Raw genomic sequence first — 6,000 nt, 5'->3', positions numbered from 1 at the left:
CACAAAGTTGAGTTTTAGTACAGCTTTCCATCCTCAAACCGACGGTCAGTCAGAGAGAGTTATTCAGGTACTTGAAGATATGCTTAGATGCTGTGTACTAGAATTTCAAGGCAGTTGGGAAAAATATTTACCATTAGTAGAGTTTGCCTACAATAATAGTTATCAGTCGAGTTTGAAGATGGCACCTTTTGAAGCTTTGTATGGACGTAAATGTTGCACACCTTTGTATTGGACAGAGCTTAAGGAAAATCAGATTTACGGGGTTGATCTAGTTAAGGAAACAGAAGAGAAAGTAAAAATCATCAGAGATTGCTTGAAAGCAGCTTCAGACAGACAAAAGTCGTATGCAGATTTGAAGAGAAAAGGGATTGAGTACCAAGCTGGTGACAAAGTGTTTTTGAAAGTATCCCCGTGGAAGAAAGTTCTCAGATTTGGCAAGAAAGGCAAACTAAGTCCACGTTTTATTGGACCGTTTGAAGTGATTGAGAGAGTCGGACCATTAGCATATCGGTTTGCTTTGCCGATTAAGTTAGAGAAGATTCATAATGTATTTCATGTGTCTATGCTACGTCGTTATCGTTCAGATTCGTCACATGTGATTTCTCAGACAGAGGTTGAGATTCAGCCAGACATGACTTACAGTGAAGAACCGGTAAAGACTCTAGCTCGAGAGGTAAAGCAATTAAGGAACAAAAGTATTGCACTTGTGAAAGTACTATGGAATAGACATAGGGTAGACGAGGCTACATGGGAGCCCGAAGAGGCTATGCGAAAACAGTACCCAAATCTCTTCACAGGTAAGATTTTGGGGACGAAAATCCCTAAAGAGGGGAGAAATATAACATCCCGAAATAGGGCCTAAACAAAATAGTGGTTGCAAAACCACAAATCCGAGGTAGAAAATTTATTTTATTATTATTTTGAGGTTCATGATATGATTGCATGATTGTGTGAAAATTTCGTGATGAAATTCTATGCATAAAGTGCTTAAGTTGAGATTAGGGACTAAATCGAATAATTTGCAAAACTTGCATTCTAGAACTTTTTAGTATGAAATTGCTTTGGAATATTAATGAGGAGGCCTTAAATAGCAATTTGACCAATTTCTAAGTCTATGGACAAAAATTGGACATTGATGAAATTTTTGGAAAGTTTAGTAGTAAGGGCATTTTGGTCATTTAGTTATTAAAATGAATTAAGTCCGTTAACACCTCGTGTTCGACTCTGGTGACGGTCTCGGGTACGGGGCGTTACAATTTATGGTTCTCGACATGTTTTTATTGTCAATGTTTGATTATTACACTAATATATCATTTACAAGTTAATATTTTGTTTAAAGATGAAATATTAATGGAGTATCCAATATGATGAGGTTTACCTTTATTCAAATTATTTTGGTTTAAATTTGAAGTCATATGGTTTATGATTTATTCAACTATTATTATATTTGCGAACATCATTGTATGTTATTTTAGGATAAATATATACATATACATATATATAATATTATCTTTTAATTTGATTGAAAGATAAAATTAAGAGAAATATTTTGAAACAAATAAATTTAGATTTTGGCTTTAGGTTTCAATTAAGAATGTCTAATATTTTAAATAAATTAGTTGAAACAAAATGCTGCCAAAGTGACCTCTTCTGTGTAGATTAGTTTATTTAAAATATCAAGATGATTATATGTTTTTGTGATTCATGCATTTATTAATTGACCCAAAAGTAAGTTAATATTTGGCAGAATTTCAACGACATATGTGGTGATAAATGTGTGACAATTATAAGGTAGTTTATGTTAGCAATAAATTAGTCCAAAGATTAATTAATTGTTTGACATAATTTATTGTCAATGTTTGATTGCTACAACAAGAGTACCGTTTACTGTTAATATTACTGTCCAGAGACTTGATATTAATGTTGTGTTTGGTATCTTGAGATGGGATTAGCCATTATCCTGAATTTATTGCTTACTTATGAATATTGATGTGAGCATATTTTTATTTTTTATTCTATATTCAGCTAATTCATTTTCTACTGCCACAATATTTGTTAACATAAATTATATATCCATGCTTAATGAGATTAATTTCAATTAATGGAAATGACATTTACTTATAGTGTTTGGTTGTATGAACATAGACATTACACTAAGGAAAGAACAACTCACACCTCTCACTGTGGAAAACACCCCTTATGTTAAAAGGGATTTTGAGAGGTGGGATCATTCAAATTGCATGAGTCTAATGATCATGAAGTATAACATTTCAGAAGCCTTTAGAGGCAAAGAATCTAAAAAGATGACTCAGGCCAAAGTTTCCTTTACGAAATTGAGAAACGTTTTGCTAAAAACGATAATGTTGAAATGACATCACTTCTGACTTCTTTGATGTCTATAAAGTATAAGGGTCAAGGAAATATTGAGTGATCTAAAGGCTATGAGTTTTATGATCCCACAATTAGGAATATTTTTTAGATTAGAATTGCAACATTCTTTTAGGATGTTGAGTTTGGGGGAGAAATAAGGTTAGAGACATTGCTTTTGAGGAGAAATTGGATTCTAACTCAGTTCCTACTATCGCTTTTGATGATATTTAGGTTCTCATACCTATTATTGATTAAGAAGTGAATCTAGAAGCTCAATAAGACAATGTTGAACAACTCCTTATTCAAGATGAGGTAATTGTTTCATAAGAACAAACTCAACAACCTCAAGAATGAATGTCATTAAAAATGTCCACTAGAGAAATGGTTGTAATGGCTTTAGTGGAATATTTTGGCAACATCAGATGAATATTAAGTTAATGGTTTCTCAATGGTAACATTGATCATACATTTATATGGTGCAATTAGAAAGCTTTGTGTCTAATGATGCAAAGTTAATGATTTGCAAAGAACTTCATATATGGGCTTAAGCAAACTTCTCGTCAAAAATATTACAAATTTTACCAGATGATTATCTCATTCGGTTTAGAGATGAATTTTATTGATAATCATATACACCATAAGTTTAGTGGGAGTAATGTTCTATATTTGGTTTTATATGTTAATAACATATTGCTTATCAATTGTAACAACCCAATTTTTAGTAGTGTCGAAAACAATGATTCAAGATCACTAAATTTGATGAGTGAGTTGAAAATTTAATAAATTAATACCTATGAGTCAATTGTGATTATAGAAGTATTTTTTTGTAATTAGTGAATTTTGTGAATTAAAAGAATTAATTAGGTAAATCGGGTTGAAAACGTGTTATCGAGACCTAGGATTCATAAACCGAGCCATAAATATTTTTATAAATATTTATGGAGTGTTATTAAGTTATTATTAAAGTTCCGTTAGAAAATTTTAACGTTTGGTTAGTCAATTAATTAAAAAGAACTAAATTGAAAATAGTGAAAATTTTGGTAAAGTGATTAAATAACTTAAGTGACTAATAAGGAGGGATTTAAAAGGAAATTAGACCAAATTATATGGGCTGGACGGTTTGGGCAAGAAAATCAGCAAAAAGACAAGGAGAAATAAAGGCAAAATTGGAAATTTTGCAAATTAAACATATAAAATAAAGACAAAATTGAAAAAATCTAGAGATATCATCATCTTTCTTCAGCAAAAACGCCATGGGAGGTCTGGAAGTTGCTGGTTTTTCATATTTTGACATATGTGAGTTCAATTTTTACTTTTTCTTAGTAATTTTTATATTTTTGTGACTTTTACAATTAGGTCCAATTATCTAATTCATTAGTTTTTGATTTTATGGGTGACTTTAAAAGTTACCATGAATAAGTGCTGTATGATTATGGTGAATTATTATGGAATTTAAGTTCTTATTTTATTATATGATGATTTTAATAAGTGATTTTGATAGAAATTGATTTTAGGACCTAATTGTGAAAAAGTTGTGAATTAAGATTTGGTACTGAAATTATGATTTTCAAAAGTTGTGTATTAGCTTAGAATGAATAAATAAAGTGTTAATTGAGAAAATTTAGCTCAATTGATGGGTTAATTAAGCAGGGACTAAATTGTAAAAATTTAGGGTAAAAGTGTAATTTTTAGAATTAAAGGGTATAAACTATAAATTTGAGTAAAATTGAAATGAATGCTAATAAATGAATAATTTTACAATTATAGATCAAGAACCCGAAATGAATTATGGAAAAAAGAAAATAGCCGATTAGTTCTGAACTTGTATGACTTTTGCGAATTTTCCCAGGTAAGTTCGTACGGTTAAATTATTAAATTTCAATATTATTTTATGAATGGTGATTAATATTTATGTATGTTAATTGTTGAAAATAAGTAAGTTATGTACAAAATTTATGAAATTGAATTGAGTATTTCGGAGGAACGGAACGCAGAAAATGAGTACAATCATTTAGTGAAAAAGATGAATTGACGGTAAATTACCCAAGTAAACCGAGATTCAGCATTTGTTGCGAATTCTCATGTTTGCTTTCCGTTTAGCTCTTACGAGCTTCCGTTAACTCATGAGTTTCAGTTAAGCCTTTTGGGGTTTCAGTTCAGCTCTGATGAGCTTCAGTTAGCCTTCGGGCTTCCGTTTAACACTTGTGTGCTTTAGTTAGCCTTCGAGCTTCCATTTAGCACTTATGTGCTTTAGCTAGACTTCGGGTTTCAAATCACGATGTACTCAAATCCGTAAGCCGTTCCTTGAATGGACAAATTGGTAAGTCGTAAATGTAACGTGTGGAAAAAGAAATGTAAGTAATGTTATCATTATTATTATTGAGCTCAATTAAGTAAAATAATTTTTAAATGAGATTATGGCTTACAGGATGAAAGTAACTTACTTGAAATGTCTATATGATTTGAATTTTGGAAAACTAATATTCGATAAGATTTATTTTTCTATGCCTATGAGCTTACTATGCTTTCGTAAGCTTACTCTTGTGTGTTAAATGTTCTTTGTAGATTGACGTGAAATAGGTGGATCGAATCAACACATCAGGGCACACTATCCAGATTACTTTGGTAAATTTTATTGTGCATTTTAAGGTTTATATGGTATGTATAGGGTTTAATTGAAAGGAAGTGAATGTGTTATAAACTTAGTTATCCACATTTTTCACTAAAAATAGTTTTTGGACAGCAGCAGTAGTCCAACTTTGAAAAATCACCAAAAATTGTGGAAATCGACTTAGAGGTTGAATAGAATATGAAATTAAAGTCTATTTAGTCTAGTTTTACATAGAAGAAATAGTGTAAGCAAAAGAATCTTATTTTATGAGATATTTGAATTTTTGTAAGATAGAGTTAGAATGATTTTGAAATTGCCTATTTTTATTTTGGAAAATCATTAAAAATGATATAAAAATAATTATAGATTATAATTTATATGCTTAAAATCCCTAATGAGTCTATTTTTAAAAGAAACAAAAAATAATATTATCCGAATTCCGTATGAGGAGATAATTAATTTTTAGTGAAGAAAGGTCGAAGCTGTCAAACAGCAGAACAGGGGTAACTTTGAAGAATAAACTGTACTTATCGGCTAAAAAAAAATTTCTGGAAATTTTATGGTAAGAAAATATGTAAGTCTAGTTTCAGGGAAAATTATCAGATCTTAATTTGGAGTTCTGTAGCTCCATATATAAATAATTTAGTAATTATGACTCGAGAAGACAGCTTGACTAGAATATGAGCAAATAGTGGAATTATGTGTAATTATTCTGTAAACTCCGGTAACATCCTGTAACCCCGTTCTGGCGATGAATGTGGGTTAGGGGTGTTACATAAATAATAAGTATAGCCTCAATCAATGCCCTAAGATTGATTTTGAGATTACAAAAAATGCATTAGATTTTTTACATTTTAGCAGTAGAAAGTCTAATGTATATTCAGGTTTGTATACATTGGAATATTGTGTACACTATTGGGATGTTAGGTAGATATTTTAATCAACCCTGTTTTGGACCATTGGATAGCATCTAAGAGGATTATAAGATATTTTCAGAGAACAAAATATTACGTGCTCAC

The sequence above is a fragment of the Gossypium hirsutum genome, chromosome A05 (genome assembly GCF_007990345.1).
Source record: "Gossypium hirsutum isolate 1008001.06 chromosome A05, Gossypium_hirsutum_v2.1, whole genome shotgun sequence".
NCBI lineage: Eukaryota > Viridiplantae > Streptophyta > Magnoliopsida > Malvales > Malvaceae > Gossypium > Gossypium hirsutum.
Note: the sequence above shows the minus strand (reverse complement) of the source record.